The 15,619-nt window shown below is 41.5% G+C and overlaps 1 protein-coding gene across 3 annotated transcripts in view; it reads right to left on the bottom strand.

Moving 5' to 3' along the window:
* The window catches only part of GRHL2 (grainyhead like transcription factor 2), a 172,570-nt gene that overhangs the window by 155,978 nt on the left and 973 nt on the right, over nucleotides 1-15,619 (bottom strand). The window lies entirely within an intron of this gene.

The raw sequence follows: 15,619 nt of genomic DNA, 5'->3' as shown, positions 1-15,619 counted from the left end.
TAATGTTCAACTGAAATAGAAAATACAATTTAAGTAAATGGGAAGTAAATTCAAAACGAGTTACCATTTGACCTATCAAACTGGCAAAAACTAAAAAGAAGAACATAAACACACTCCAAATAGATAACCAACAAGGACCTAGTATAGAGCATAGGGAACTACACTCAATATTTGGTAACAACCTCTACAGAAAAAGAGTCTTTAAAAAATATATATATATATAACTGAATCATTTTGCTGTACACTTGAAACTAATACAACAGTGCAAATCAACTATACTTCAATTTAAAAAATAAAGAGGATACTATGAATTTTTGGAGAAGGGAGGTAAAATCCTCCTTCAAATACATTGTTTATGGGAGTGTTAATGAAGAGAGGATTTTGGGGTGGAAATTTGGAAATACGAACCAGATAATTTTAAAAAGAGGATGCCTTTTGATTAGGGATGTCTATTCATTGGAATGTATTACAAAGACACAACTAAGAAGTATGTTAGGATTTAGATAGGTCATCCAAATATTGACTTTAACAGTAAAAACATGAAAAATTTAAATATTCAACAGGGAACTCGTTAAATCAATCTGGACATTTCCATTCAATGTAAAACTCGGGGCCATTAAAAATATTTACCACCATGAAAAGCTCTTTGTGATCAATATTAACTTAAAAATTAAGTTACTACTACTACTACTAAGTCGCTTCAGTCGTGTCTGACTCTGTGCAACCCCATGGACTGCAGCCTACCAGGCTTCTCCGTCCCTGGGATTCTCCAGGCAAGAACACTGGAGTGGGTTGCCATTTCCTTCTCCAATGCATGAAAGTGGAAAGTGAAAGTGAAACTGCTCAGTCATGTCCAACTCTTAGTGACCCCATGGACTGCAGCCCACCAGGCTCCCCCATCCATGGGAACAGTATATAAATACATTACTCTCACTTCTGTACACACAGTATGTACAGACACAGAAAAAAGTGAAAATACAGACATCAAATTGTTAGCAATGTTACTATTAACATCTTTGAGTGGTAGTTTGGAGAGTAGTTGCATTCGCTAATGTTTTCGAAAATTAAGTATGAATTAATCATCTTTAAAGGGTCTTTTAAAGAACCTTAAAAATAAGGCTAAAATAAAAGAAAAAAATTTAATGAGCTAAATCCATAAATGTTGATCTCAAACTCTCTACATTTGAAAGCCCTGAAAGCACTCTCACACATAAGATAATATATTTGAAAAAACAAGAATAATATATTTGACATCAAAAAATTTAAAGCTTCAAACATTTTTTAAATCGTGAAATTAAATGATAATCAAAAATTTGAGAAAATTATAAGCAGAATTTTGACGAAAGAGTTAATCATTTTAGGTGTGTAAAAGTGGCTCAATGATAAGGAACCCGCCTGGCAATGCAACAATCAAGGGTTCGATCACTGGGTGGGGAAGATCTCCTGAGAAGGAAATGGCAACCCACTCCAGTTTTCTTGCCTGGACAATCCATGGACAGTGGAGCCTGATGGGCTACAGTCCATCCCTGGGTGGACACGACTTAGTGACTAAACAACAACAAAAAAGCTCTCACAAATCAGTCATAAAAATATCAGCATCCCAATTTAAAAAAAAAAAAGTGAAAATTAAGAACAGCCCACTTCTAATGCATATGGTGCATTTGTACAGATGTAGGAAGGCACTATTTTCCCTGGGCAGCAGCCAAGGGGAAGCATAGCTGACTCTCAGCCCCAAGGTCCCCTCAACCAGGACACAACAAAACACCCATATGTAGTAAGCAGCCAGGGCAAGAGCAGGAACTTTGGTACAAGAAGAAATTTAAATGATCAACAAACATCTGAGAAAACGTTTAACCTCATTAATTGTGAGACTGCAATCTAAAACAAAACTGTGCCTTTTTTTTGCTTTTCAAGTTGACCAAAAAAAATTATAATTATCATATACTGGTGACAAGATGTGAGAAAGACACACTCAAACACTGTTGGCAGAAAACATAAATGTTTACAACCTATCTACTAGTCATTTTCAAAGTATGAATCAAGAACCTAAAAATGTTTTATCTTTTGTTCTTGTACTCTCGGAAGACTATTCTAAAGTAATAACCAGAGATACAAAGATTTATATACAATCATGATTTATAATAATGAAAAAGCAAAACAACCTAAATATTAAAAAATAAGAGATGATAAATTTCATCTTTAAGTGATATATAGAAGAATACTTCAGAGACTAATAAAACACCAATAATTATAGCGTTGAGTAGAAAACTCAGAACAGCATGAATGATATAAAAATGGGAGATCATAATTTGTATACTTTTATAATCATATTCATGTGCATGTGGGAGAAGGCAATGGCATCCCACTCCAGTACTCTTGCCTGGAAAATCCCATGGACGGAGAAGCCTGGTAGGCTGCAGTCCATGGGGTCACTAAGAGTCAGATACGACTGAGCGTCTTCACTTTCACTTTTCACTTTCATGCATTGGAGAAGGAAAGGGCAACCCACTCCAGTGTTCTTGCCTGGAGAATCCCATGGACAGAGAAGCCTGGTAGGCTGCAGTCCATGGGGTCGCACAGAGTTGGACACAACTGAAGCGACTTAGCAGCAGCCTCAGCAGCAGCATGTGCATGCACTTGTTAGATACTGCAAGAAAATATATGACGTGTTGCTGTCGTTTAGTCGCTAAGTCGTGTCTGACTCTTGCAACCCCATGGACTGTAGCCTGCCAGGCTTCTCTGACCATGGGATTTCCCAGGCAAGAATAATGGAGTGGGTTGCCATTTCCTTCTCCAAGGGATCTTCCCAATCCAGGAATCAAACCCACAACTCGTCAACCTCAGACTGGCAGGCAGATTCTTTACCACAGAGCTGCTAGGGAATCCCATATGAAGTGTCAGGGCCCAGGAATTATGAGTGGCTTCTCTTCTCTATATCTTTCTCTAGTTTTCAGTTTTTTTCACTTGTGAACTTATATTATCTTCATAATCATAAAAAAAGGCCTCAAGATATGATGCTTTAAAAAGAAAACACACTACAAATACAAAACTGTACCATAAAATAGTTGCAGCAAAAGTCAGCCCGCACCATAGCATTGAAAGCAGTGAGGTAGGCCATTCAGAAATGCTTCAAACAGTGATTTAAAAAATAATCCATCAAATACTACATACAATAAAAAAGAAGTCTGAGAACCATAAAAACATTATAATGTCTTCCATATTCCAGGAATATCTAGCACAAAAATAGTAAAATCTGGTTAGTCCTGAAAGCTCAGCATAGCATGTTCAATTCAGTTCACCTGGCTAACCATGGGTTATGCTGCAAGAGGAAAACTCCCAATTTGCAATTAAATGTGTCCTCGGTATTGACCACACAGGCATTTTATTGTTTAAGAAGGACCAGGAAATCAAAAAGTAGCATGTGTATGGGTCATTTAAATGAGGAAAAGAGAAGAGAAACAGCTACAACCACTGGTCAATTCAACTTCAGGATACTAGAAATGATAAATGAACTGTGTCCCAAGATTTGTGGGCAAGCTCAACAAGCAAATTTGTGGTTTTGTGTGGCTGAATACAAACCACACCTTTTACGATGTTTACTGAAAACTGAAGATAAACACAGGATAAAAAAGTAGCCTTTCTTTATCTCCCCTCACAAGACCTACAAGGATGTGCACCTTTAGACTTCCAACGTCCAAAGAAGATATGATTTTTGAAAATGTAAGGTATAGTATTTAAGACCTGATGAATTTCTGCAATACGAGAAGAAAAGTACGGGCAAGGGGAAGCCAGGCTGGGGTGGGAGAGAAAGGAACAACTGCATATTTCACTGTGGAATCCACAACCAAGAAGTATATATCTTAGAGTTCCTGTGTCATAAAACCATGTTGATTCCCACAAGCTAACGTTGCTTAGGTTTTGTTCACAAAGGCAACGTTTCTTAACATTTTTTTTTAAACCTCACCCTCTCCAACCCCCACTCCCCACCACCACCCCACCACCCCTGATTTTTTCCTGACACATTTTTGGCAACTTGAGTGATTCTGTGAGGCCACTTTCTCCCTCAAGTTCACCTCGTGTACTTTTTGTTCCCTGCTGTGGATGCTCCTTGGACATGTTAAGTAAATAACTTCACATTTGCGACAAAACCACCCTGAAAGACGCCTGCAGGAAATCCAGTGATGCAATCTCTCCACAGCTTAACTAACAGACTCCAGCTCGCGTCTGGCATGATCTATGAACCAGCTTGTAGAAGCAGGTAGATGAGTCACAGGCTGGGCCCTCCAGGGAAAAAGCAAGTCTATGTTATGGAAAAAATAAGTAGCTGTTAAAAAAAAAAATTAATAAAAACTCAACCGTGCCTACATCTACCTTTTGTTTCAAAGGAAGTCATATTCCAGGTTCTCTTTATTCCTGCAAAAGATTAAACACAACTGGACCCACCACCGACTCGCTCCCAAGAACACGCACTCAGATGAGGTCTGAGAAGGCCTGGAAGGCAGCCCCGCCTACAGAGAATTTTCTCCAAGGGAAACTGCGCAGGCGCGCAGGCAGCCTACTGAGTAGATGAAAACGTTTCTCTTCGACTTAGTCACCCTCGACCCCCCCAGCTCCAAGTTACACAGAGGTTGGAAACTCCCACACCTATTTGTGCTGTTTTGAAAAATAGTTGGACTTGATAACTGGGCCAACCCAAAGAGACAGAGTTGTTGAGACCAACCCAAAAGTGTCCAGGTGAGTGAGGCATAGTGCAAAAGACACACGTGGTGTTCCAGCAGTGATGAGTAGAATGGCATGCTTGGATAGGAGGGAGGGAGCGGATGAATTCTACCTGGAACAACTAAGCAAGCTGACTCTCTCTCCCTTTTATTTAGGGTACGTGTGTGCTATTTTTACACATCTGCATGGCCAAATGACTATTCTTTAGAAAGAACCTTTAAATGGTTCTCTTTAATTACAAAAACAGTACAAGCTCACTTCTGCAAACTAGAAAAGTACAGAGAAGCACAAATAAGACACGGAAGTGTCTGTAATTTCTCCATGCAGAGAGCAAACTACTGTTAACCTATTGTGGTTGTATTACTATAGTTTTTTGTTTTCTATCCCTGTAAACATTCTAACATAATACACCATGACATTTTTTTCCCTGTTATTAAATATTTTTCCATAATATGATTTATAATGCTTGCAGAGTTCTCCATCATCTCACTGAACAGTGATTTACCAGAGGATTTAAACCAATCTTCTGTAGCTGGACTCTTAGAGCTTTCCTGATTTTTCAGGAAAATATTTCTTTTTAAATATTTCTACAATTAATATCTTTGATTACTTCTTTAAAATAAAGCCCTAAAACTGAAGTTCAGGTGTCAAAAGATAGGCCCATTTCAACCACTTTAACCAAACTGTCTTCCAGAAAGTTTGTAATAATTTAGAATCCTCCTAGAAATGTATTTTACTCAAACCCAATTTTGTTAATGTTGGCCCATTTGACAGGGAAACCTCGAGCTTACCTGTTTTATCATCTGTACTTCTTGGATTACTAATAAACTAAATAGTATTTCATCTGCTTATTAACTACTTGTAGCTTTTGTGAACTGTCTACTCATGGTTATGGACCATATTTCCATTGTGACATGTGTCCTTTTGAAAAATGTTTTCAAAACTATGTATAAGATAGACATAGTTTTAAAACTAGCCACCAAGATGCCAAAGCAGCTAAAAACCGTGGTCTGCACAAGAAGCATAAATGTATTTACAGGGCTTTATAACCTATCAGAAGTCCCCCACCCTGAGAACCTTCCAGGGCCTATAGTCCATTTTGTCTAGGTACCAATACTGGCTTCAGAGAAAACGAACTTCAGAGACTTTTAAATCTTAGAACACAACAGAATACCAGAAAAGGAGATTTTATTCCTGACCTAAACGAATAGTCATTTGTGTGCCCTGGAGTGAAATAATATATTGTCTTATAATCGAGGAGAAACTGCAGGTGCTATTCTTGTCCTTATATTATTTAATACCTCTTCTGAACTCTTATCAAACCACTGGTTTGGCAATCTGGTTGACAATGGGTTTCCCTGAATTATGTCTTATTAAGAGGAGGAGGAATCAGGAAGTTGGGGGGGAGAAGGGGGAGGAGGGGTGAGGGAGGAGGAGTATGGGGAGGAGAGGAAAGGGCAGGAAGAGCAAAGAGGAGAATCCTTTGTCCTTTTTGCTGCTGTTTGCAATTTACTAAATTTTATTCAGTGTCCCGTGCATTCCAACATTACCTCTCACTCCACGAGCCTGCGCAGAATACACCACTTCCTGGGCGCTCTCTGGCAAGAGAGTTCTTCGAGAAACTACCAGCGCTTTTTATCTGATTCTCTTGTACCTTTATCTACCAGCCCAGTGAGGCTGTTCAGGGATCCACTCGGTAAACCATTGATCTCACAGCCTAGCTGCCCTGCTGAATTCCGCGTGGCCCTCTGAATTTCTCCTGACTGCCAGAAGTCTGTTTGTCATCTTAAACCACCTTTTATTTTGCTAAAATAAAATGATTGAGTGGGGGAGGGCATGGGAACAGAAGCAGGTCCCACTGTGCTGGGTCCTCTCCTATCTTGTTAACATCATCTTTCTGTGAGCTGCCAGCAGCCCAGACCCCTCTGGAAGGGAAAAAATGAAACTCGCAGAATGTTGGAGTAAGTGATTATCCTCAGAGATCATTTAGTTCAACTTCATTTTACAGGTGAAAAATAATGAAAGAAGAACCCTCTGATCTTATGTTAATTATCTTACTGGCAATACAGGAAAGAGGCTAAAGCTACCTTTGTTCCTTGCTTCTTTGAAAAGTTAGATCCAAGAAGTACAGAAAGCAGTTATTTTCTAAGGCTCACTGAACTGAGAACCAAAACCAATGATTTGGGGTGAGTGTGGGAAGGAAAGTGTTCTAGCAGAAACACTGTCGAAATCTTAACCAGGTATTTCCTACAGTCATGTTCATATTTTAAGAAGCAAATAGGCAATGCCTCCCCTGTTCTCAATCTACCTACCCATAAAAAGCAGTGTATTTTTTAATCAAAACCTCAGATTTTCAATTCATACAACACTGGTGTGCAACACTCAAGAAAGAATTAAGGCATTTTTATCTCCAAACCAAACTTTTGGCTCCAGATCCTACACTTGGGTACTCATAGACCTGGAAGGTTCATCCTAGAAGGTCTGGAAGGTTCACTCATAAGATCTGGAAGGTTCATCCTAGATCTCAGATTCAAGGCGTCAAGTAAGAATCAGTTGCCCAGGAAGACAAACAGCACTTGGTCATCTTCTCCTAGACCCCAGCTCTGCAGGCTGAGCCAAGCAACTCTCTCATCTACTGAAAAAGCCTGAGAAAAGCCTGCAGCTCAATAGCGGCTGAAGCGCAGTTTCTTTCCGTTCCTTTTTTCTTTCTCTCTTTTCTCCATTCTTCTCCCCTTCACTTCAACCTTTCCCCCTTTTCTAAAATCTTGATCTAAACTCAGGAGTCTTAAAAAAAGAGACTCTGGGGGAGGAGGGTTGTTATACATATACATTCAGCGTTGGAAGAAAGGCGGGCACCAAAATAAAAAGAAGCAACAGGCGAATCTCGCTTTCCTTTTCTGCTCCGGAGGGTATCTGCATTCACACTTGTAAAGGAAGCATTTCCTTGGGAGTGAATGTGAAGTCAGATCACTTTAAAAGTGCACCCCACAAAGTTCACTGCCCTGTTCATTACAAAGTAAAATAAAGGCTCTTTATGGCCACAGGCAGTGATGGTTTTCTGCTGAATGTCCGTTTCAAATACATGGTCAATCTCCATAACCCCGACACATTGTCAAAATGTACATCAAAATCCGCTGAAATGCACCAGCTTTTTTAGTGCCTTCCAAAGCACTCAAAAAATGTTTGTTTGGTGGGTATTTTAAGTAACAAATCAAAATATGCTGTTTTTAAAAATATTACTTTAATCCCGTTACTCCCCAGAATACATCAAGCTAAAACACTTAATTCTCTTCCCAATATAAACGGGGTGGGATGTGGGGGTAAATCCCCAAGGTAGTACTTTCTGTTTCTATCCAACCTGCCCCTTTATAGTCCAGTCCTTTTTACCATAGACCATTAAAAGACATGGCACAAAATGTAATTTTCTGGTGATGGATGAATATAGGATGGATGGATGGACGGATAAATAAATAAAATGGAGCCAAGGACTACTTTAGTGGATGGAAATACACAGGGCACATGGAGGGTAGAATGAACCTGAATTTTGGAGGCCTAAATTTGAAGACTTGTGAAGCTGTCTGAGGGACTCCTAGGTATATGTTGTTGTTACTAAGCAACCCACTCATCCTCGTGGCCCGAAGCAGAAATTCCTATTCAGCCTGTTGCTGCTCGCTAAGGAATTTTTCCTGGACACGTTTGCCAAACCAATCACTACCCTATTTCAGCTTAGACCTAATGTTTTTATAATTGAGCAGGAATCCTTGAATACCTTTTGAAAAGGAAGAGTGTACACACCCCAAAGTGAATGGCAGGGATCATGAGTGAGGACTCTAGGGCAAGGCTTGCCTTAAACTAAGAAGAAGTCAAAAGTAAACATTTCCCAAGGTTAAACTCAGTTGACTTGAACTAGATAGGGTGGCATCATCTACAGCCATCATCTTAACTCTTGGCTCAGGTAACAGGGATGGTCTGCTGATGGTTACAAGGCTAAAAGAACACATCAAAGTTCACTGACTAAAGGAACGTCTAAAATCAGATTCATATTTATCTCTCTGCACAGAAGATATGCATGTGTAAATTCCTATCAAGTAATATAGAAGGAAAAAAAAAATCAGGAAAGTGGCATCAGGAGATAGACCAAGAAGCGAAGGAAGGGAGGGAAGGAAGGAAAAATGGGGGAAAAAATACTGTGTCAGACTCAGGATGAAATAAGAGGGAAAATACTATTTAACCAAATTGTTTATTTTTTAACCTGAAATGTATGCCTAGTTGTATCAAAGTCACAGAGAGGAACCAAAGCATTTGTTTGAGTTACCTAAGACTTTTTAACAACCAGTTTTAATAACCTAACATCAAAATAATAATCTTGTTTAAAGTATCTGTAGATTTTAAACAAATACTTCGTGGGGTTCTTTGATCGTGTTTTTGCATAAATGTTTCTATGTATGTTTGACTTACTTGGCTATATGTCTAAATTCTCTTTTTGATTTTGCAGAATATAGTACAAATTGCTAGATACAGCTCTTCAGCACTGCTCTAGCACTGACTTTTAATCCTCCTTTAAATCAGATGGCACTGGGTGCATTTGAGTGACCTAGTCTCTGCAGTCAGTTTAAAATAGGATCTAATTACAGATCAACAGAGGGCCTAGTGCCATCTTATCAAGGTAATACTTAAAGCTACCATCTTAAAGCAGCCTACTTAAATACTTAAAGCAGCCCTAGAAATGAAACTGCAACCACCATCCCATTAAATATTTCACCAAGGACCAACATCAGATCATACAGATCAGAACTTGTTATCTTTGACTTTGTGCTATAAAACAGAAACTAATTTTAACGAAATAACTGTGCCCAGAAAAATGAACACCAATTTTATGCTGTAATGTGAAATTATGGAAGAATGAGGTTGGCCTTCTAACTCCAACTCAGCTCCCTAGTGAGTGAGATCCAGCCTATAATCTGAGCTTGACCTTTTAGCTCTGGGCCTGGCAGAAGCCCCCGTGGGGTGACATCACTCCAAATAAGGTGTTTAGCAGATCTGGAAATGTATGACCTGTCAAAAGGGTCCCATTCTTCCAGAAGGGACAGTTCAGCAAAACAATGAAAGTAAATGGCATTGAGAGAAGGCCTAAGAACTCTTAACGAAGAACTCTTAGAAAAGAGAAAGAAAGAGAAGTCAGTCAGTCATGTCCAACTCTGCGACCCCATGGACTGTAGCCTACACAGGCTCCTCCGGCCATGCGATTTTCCAGGCAAGAATACTGGAGTGGGTTGCCATTTCCTTCTCCAAAAAACTCTTAAACCCAAGTTAAAATGTTAGAAGCTAATCATTTAGAAGCAGTAATACTGAAGGTAAAACAAAGCCCACAGACTTCATTTCACATAAGCAAATATACACCTGAAAAGTTGCTTGTGAATTGAATTTATTATTCACTTAAAGCATTAGTTTGTTAAATAATCCAATGTAGATGCCCTGGCCCCTCTCCCCACAGCTCTGGGGTGGGGCACATGGAATGTAGTTTTACCAAGTGCCTCAGGTGATATTTTTGTAATCAGATGAGTTTGCAGTGATTTAAAGAATTCCTACGGACATTCCTATTACTAAGCACATACATGATTATCTTCAACCTTTTTACCCCAATCAATCTAGACTTTCGTATTATTGTCTGCTGCTGCTGCTGCTGCAGCTAAGTCGCTTCAGTCGTGTCCAACTCTGTGCGACCCCATAGACGGCAGCCCACCAGGCTCCCCCGTCCCCGGGATTCTCCAGGCAAGAACACTGGAGTGGGTTGCCATTTCCTTCTCCAATGCAGGACAGTGAAAAGTGAAAGTGAAGTCACTCAGTCGTGTCCGACTCTTAGCGACCCCATGGACTGCAGCCTACCAGGCTCCTCAGTCCATGGGATTTTCCAGGCAAGAATACTGGAGTGGGGTGCCATTGCCTTCTCCGTGTATTATTGTCTAGCAGTTCCTTATTTTTCAGGTAGGTTAATTTTGCCTGTATATTGGTTTATTTCACTGAAGATGCAAAACTAAGGAAAGCACACTGTTTTCAGTGTCTCACTTCAGAACACAGTAGACCAGTCTGTTTTCTGACAGATGCAGGTTTGCAGAAATTGAATGATGGCAAGAGAAAGGGTAAGCCTTATTTTGCTGGAGGTTAATTTAGGGTTGAGACTCCTCTATAGCACAGATGGTAAAGAATCTGCCTGCAATGCAGGAGACCCGGGTTCAGTCCATGGCTCAGGAAGATTCCCTTGAGAAGGAAATGGCAATCCACTCCAGTACTCTTGCCTAGAGAATCCCACGGACAGAGGAGCCTGGCAGGCTACAGTCCAGAGGGTCACAAAGAGTTGGACACAAGTAAATGACTAACACACATACACAATTTAGGGTTGAGATAGCCAGGAAGAGTGGCAGCTTAAAATAAGAGGTTTAGACAGGAATGTCAGAGCAATACCATGCAGGTCCCTCTCCTTCAGTTCTAATTCCCCGGGGTCATCCAGAATGTGTACATTTTTTTCATCCCTAAATTAAGACATGTGCAGGATTTAATCCATTGCAGGGAAGATGAACACTGGACTCTAGCCATTAAACTAGTGATATCTGAGGAAAGAAACAAGACTGACGCTATTGGCTAATTCTTTATTTACTACCCTCTTGACTGCCAAGACCATTTATAAGTATAATGTTGTCTGGTTTTGAGTGTACAAGTGTCTGGACTATTAAGTAGGGAGTTGATTATGTTAGTTTACTTAATGGGACCGCTGTCTGTCTACATCTCTGATTCACCCACACTGGGCTCCTTTCTGATCCTAGAATATGCTAAGCACTCTCCTACCTCATGGCCTTTGCACTTACTCTCCCATCTGCCTATAACACTCTTATCCCAAGTATCTTCAGTGCTTGAGCCCTCACTTCAGCCATCTGATCAAAAGTCATCTCATCAGAAAGGCCATCCCTGACCACCTTATATAACATAATTCCTATTATTTGCAATCCCTTTAGCCTGCTTTGCTTTCCTTTGTAGCATTAATCATCATCTAAATTGTTATATATTTACTTCTTTATAGATTTCCTCTGTTTCCTGGCACTACAATGCTAGCACCATGATGGCAGGGAGTTTGTTCTATTTGCTAATGAATCTCAATGCCAGGATCAATGGCATTGTTCAGTATATAGTGGCACTCAAGATATATTTGTTGAATAAATGAATGGGTATTTTTAGTGCTTTGAGGAAGATATGGTTAACTTGGTGTTTGTGATTTTAAAAGATATTTTAGGGAATTCCCTCGAAATGCAGTGGTTAGGACTCTGCATTGTCACTGCCCTTGCCCAGGTTCTATCCCTAGTCAGGGAACTAAGATCCTGCAAGCCCTGTGGCATGGTCAAAAAAAAAAGTCTATAGCCAAATAGAAACATATACATTTATAAAACCAAACAGTCAGTCAGTCAGTCAGTTCAGTTGCTCAGTCGTGTCCGACTCTTTGCAACCCCATGAATCACAGCACACCAGGCCTCCCCGTCCATCACCAACTCCCGGAGTTCACTCAGACTCATGTCCATCGAGTCAGTGATGCCATCCAGCCATCTCATCCTCTGTCGTCCCCTTCTCCTCCTGCCCCCAATCCCTCCCAGCATCAGAGTCTTTTCCAATGAGTCAACTCTTCGAATGAGGTGGCCAAGTACTGGAGTTTCAGCTTTAGCATCATTCCTTCCAAAGAAATCCCAGGGTTGATCTCCTTCAGAACGGACTGGTTGGATCTCCTTGCAGTCCAAGGGACTCTCAAGAGTCTTCTCCAACATCACAGTTCTAAAGCATCAATTCTTCGGCGCTCAGCCTTCTTCACAGTCCAACTCTCACATCCATACATGACCACTGGAAAAACCATAGCCTTGACTAGACGGACCTTTGTTGGCAAAGTAATGTCTCTGCTTTTCAATATGCTATCTAGGTAGAAAGATTAATTAAAATGTTTCACCCCATTAATTGAAAGATTACCCACCCACATAAGGCATCTATAAATTTGTTTATTTTTCTTTATAGAATTATGGCTGGACTCCCTAGATAAAATGCACCAAATGACTGAAGGTAATTGCCCTAAGGCTAAAGTAGGGTGGGTAGAGAGAAGGGGGACTTTTATAATATCTGTTCAAGTCTCATCTTCTGCTGGATTGTGAAAGTCCCTTGAGGACATAGCCCACATTATGTATCTTTTTATTCTCCTATATACTTATCTGAATGTGTTGCAAATGGTAAGTAATCAGAAAACACATATAGGTAATGAAAAACACCTGTGGGTTTCAAATAAATCATATATATTCTGAATTTTTTGGCAGTAATGTAAGAGTTTCTAAATCCATCACTCTGCTGCTAGAACATACATGCTTGTTGACAAAGACCATAAATCGTCATAAAATGTTAGAAAGGGGGAGTAGAAAAATTTTAAATATGTACAAACTGTCCTAAAAATACTTTGTTTTAAATAGTGATAGCATCAACATTGCAGAACATAAAAAGTAGATCGTTTGCATCTGAAAAGTTCACAGCTATAAAAAAGATGATGCTACTTCAGTCCAGACTTGCTGACTGGAATTATCTTCCTGTGCTATCCAAAAGCTTACCTACTCTTTGATGGGTTTATAGAAAGGAAAAAAAAATCCTGTGTGTATTCTTTTAGGTTAGTTCCAGAAAATACAGACAGGCCTCCTACACAGATTTACCATGAAGCTGATCAAGTTCAAGCTTCAGGATCCCCGTTTGTTCTGGCAGGAAACGCCAGAAAACAGGCTCATGTGTGTGGGGTTTTTTTTTTTTTTTTTTCTTTTGAGATCTCACCCCTACTCCACCTAACACACACAATTGCATAAGCTTCAAGCTCATAAAAACCTGGACCCATCCTGACAGCCCTCCATTAGAATATTAACATTAAAAAAACTAGGCTAGAAACTGCAAAAACGATCCAAAAATCATTTTTTAATGTCAAGCATTTCTCCATAGTCCCAGCAAAGAGAGGCGAATGGGGTTCAACAATCTCTTTGGGGTATTGTTAGTATTTCTTTTCCCTGGAAACAAAATGAAGTCTTGGAAACCATGACTAGATTAAAGTTACTTTCATTAAATGTAAGTATACATAACCCTAGTTTTATCCACAGAAATATGGTAATGTATCACAGTGAACTAGATTGCTAGTGTTCTGAACTTATTATTTCTTTAAATTTATTTTTAATTGACATGTAATTCACAGTCAATATGGTATTAGTTGCAAGCACACAACACAGTGATTTGATGTCTATATACTGCACACTCAGTGGCTAAGTTTTATCTTTGCTACTCCATGGGCTGTGGAGCCTACCCATCAGGCTCCTCTGTCCATAGAATTTTACAGGCAAGAAAATTGGAGCGGGTTGCCATTTCCTGCTTCAGAAGATCTTCCCTACCTAGGGATTGAACCCATGTCTCCTGAGTCTCTTGCATTGGCACCCGGACTCTACCACTGAGCCACCTGGGAAGCCTGTGGACATTATCCGCACAATAAATGCAGTTACTGTTCCTCACCAAAGTTAACACAACGTTATTGACTATATTAGAACTTATCTTCAATACTAAATAAATTATCTTCATTGGTGCTAAGTACAACCGGCTAAAATATAAGCCCATCTGATTTCACCCTAAATTCGAGTCCCGTTGTATCACAAAACGAAGGGGTGCGACCAACGTTATATGATTTAATTAAGGAATTACAGTAAGTCTTATTCACTAGATTTGCGACCATTTTTGACAAGATGAAAACAAACCAAAAAAAAAAAAAACAAAACAAACCAACCCTGCTGCCATCTCGGCTTTTGGTTACTGAAGTTTTCAAACTCGGAGTAGTGAGTTCTTAAAGGTTAGAGAGAATTTAGGGGGAAGAAACAAGGATACACTCAATCACTTTCCCAGTCCTACCCTTCTCCCTCCCTCTTCTCGTCGTTTGCAACCAGGTCCATCCCTCAGGTGTATATAGTCGCAGCAGCTAATTTTTCACTAATGAGTAAAGTGGTACTAATACCTAATTTTGTTAAAATATGCTAGCCTGTGATGTTAACTACGCCTACCCTACCCGGGGCTTAACTTTAGGGACAGTCCCCTCCATCCCTCGATAGGTCCGCGGGGCATTCGCGCTCCCCCGCCTCAAGGTCCCTCAATCCGAGAAGGTCCAGGGCCACCTGGCCAGGAGAGGCGCCCTGAGAAAGGTCTCCTTGGGGTGGCCACAGCGCCGAGATAAAGCTACCGGGCAAGGCGGGAAGGTGGCCCCTACGCACTCCAATAGGACGCAGCCCGTTCCCAGCCGGGGACGCGCCCGACAGGAGGGGGAAGGGAGTGTCGCCACCGAATCCCAGGGAAGGCCGCGGGACCCACCTCCGGCTCCCCCTCGCTCCCGCCCTCGGCCCCACCTCCCCCAGCCTGCACAAAGCCGGCCCGGAGGCGGGGGCCAGGCCTGCTGGGAGGCCGCCCGGACGAGACTGGACCGGGGCCCGGCGCCCCGCGGCTCCGGCCGCCGTGCCCCGGCGCGTCTCCTGTTCCAGTCCCGGACGGGGCGGACGCGCCCCCCGGCTGGCCTTAGGAGGCGCGGGAAGCCGGGCTCCCCGCCTTTTCAGGCGACATTCCCCCGGGGAGGCCAGGCGCACTCGCGCCGTCCCGCTAGCCACGCCCGAGGTGGCGGGCTCCAGCGCGCGGCGCCCGGGCCGTCGGGGCGGCGGAGGCCGGCCGGACGCTGGGGTGACTCCCTAAGTCGCACGCGCCCCTTCGCGCCCAACCGTGGCACAAACTCTGGCCTCAAATCGATCCCCCTCATTTCCGAAAGGCCCCCGTCCTCCGGCACCTGCGTAAGGTGACCAAACAATGCGGGGGCGGG

This window comes from Bos mutus, chromosome 14 (genome assembly GCF_027580195.1).
Source record: "Bos mutus isolate GX-2022 chromosome 14, NWIPB_WYAK_1.1, whole genome shotgun sequence".
Classification (NCBI taxonomy): domain Eukaryota; kingdom Metazoa; phylum Chordata; class Mammalia; order Artiodactyla; family Bovidae; genus Bos; species Bos mutus.
Note: the sequence above shows the minus strand (reverse complement) of the source record. Positions and strands in the feature narration are given on the sequence as shown.